Source organism: Palaemon carinicauda, chromosome 13 (assembly GCF_036898095.1).
Source record: "Palaemon carinicauda isolate YSFRI2023 chromosome 13, ASM3689809v2, whole genome shotgun sequence".
Lineage (NCBI taxonomy): Eukaryota > Metazoa > Arthropoda > Malacostraca > Decapoda > Palaemonidae > Palaemon > Palaemon carinicauda.
Window position 1 is genome coordinate 125,302,800 of NC_090737.1, and position 1,746 is coordinate 125,304,545.

Consider the following 1,746-nt stretch of genomic DNA (forward strand, 5'->3'; position numbering starts at 1 on the left):
TATATTTTCTTAATATATCACTATTCAATATTTTATTTCTTTTGAATACCATGACACAAAGATAGAACATGAGATGCTACATTACTTGAATACTCAACTCCTGTTGATTTACGATAAAAAGGTAGAATACCATGAACTACTTTTTCTGACTTCCAGACATTTTTTATTCGAATTTCTATGCAAGTAAAAATATATGGAGACGCACACACACACACACACATATATATATATATATATATATATATATATATAGATATTATATATATAGTATATATATACTATATATATAATATATATTATATATACTATATATATATATATATGTGTGTGTGTGTGTGTGTGTGTGTGTGTGTGTGTGTGTGTGTGTGTGATATGATATTTCCATACATTTCAATTTTATAAGACTTACGAATTATTAAAAGATTTGAGTTGAATCATATGTAACATTTTTCTTTTCAGTGAATATTTTGGAAGTGTTAGTTAATATTTGAATTGAATTGATATATACCATTAACAGGTTCACTTCGTGAAATTACCCACGAAAGAGGAAATATTGTCTTTTAAACAATAATATATCTTGCATATGTAATTTTCTATTTTCAGGGAATATTTTTTTTCTTTTAGGAAAAAAAAAAATGAGTGTAATGTTTGTTTTAACCTGAGACTTCTCAGAAACTGATCGAATTAATGACATTACCGTAAGAAAAATATGTAAATTTCATAAGATAATCTAACTTAGATATAATTTCTTTTTTAACCGAGACACCTTTTCTGTATGTAGTATGTAATATTTGTATAAGCCTAAATGATACTAGTTACTGATTCAGTTGATGGAATTTCTTTAAGAAAATATCACACCGGATTAAGAAATTCAGCTTATTTTTTTCAGGGACTTTTTGTTGGAAGTTGAGAGTAATTATTATATTAACAAGAGTTATCAATAATTAAAGATTTTGATGGATTTATCAGGAACGTGATTCGGCCCCTGTTAAAACAATGCTATTTTTGGCGTTACTTCAAACATTATTTTAATTTTTGCTTCACAACTAATTTATTTAATTTAAAAAGCATTTGAATGATAAATTTTTATACAAAAGTTTGGAAAGAGCCAATTTTCATAGCATTATTTTTTTTTTTTTTTTGTGTTTTGTCATTATATATTATAGATGGTATTTTGAAAGTGACTATTTTCGTGGATTTTTTATTTTTCGAAAGAAAAAAAATTCAGATTGTACGCTACAAAATCTACCATCTTATCATGTCTAAATGACCAAGGTAAGTCAATAGTAATAAAAATTTGAATGATTTTTTTTTCTGACAATTTCAATTTTGTGGATTTTTTTTTTTTTTTTTTACTTTTTTTTTTATAATAACAGTAATTTTCCCTTAACACTTGGGTCATAACGACATAATAATCATACTTCAAGGTTGCTTACTAACCAGTGGTGACACCCTTCTCTCAAATCCTCAAAGATAACTCGACCCACATCGATACACTACATGTACAAAATGTCCTTCATTACCAAGACATGACTAATATGATATATTTCCGTCTGTAGAGTGTACTCATTTGCCTATTCAGTTATCGTCTCTGACATATTAAGCATATTTCAGCATAATCATGACATTAAAATTGTAAATATGTAGACGAGCAGTCAATGAAATATGAAGAACATGCTTGCAACTAACGAATATTACTAATACCGTAACAGATATAAGAAAACGGATAATCTATTCCAAGGGGAA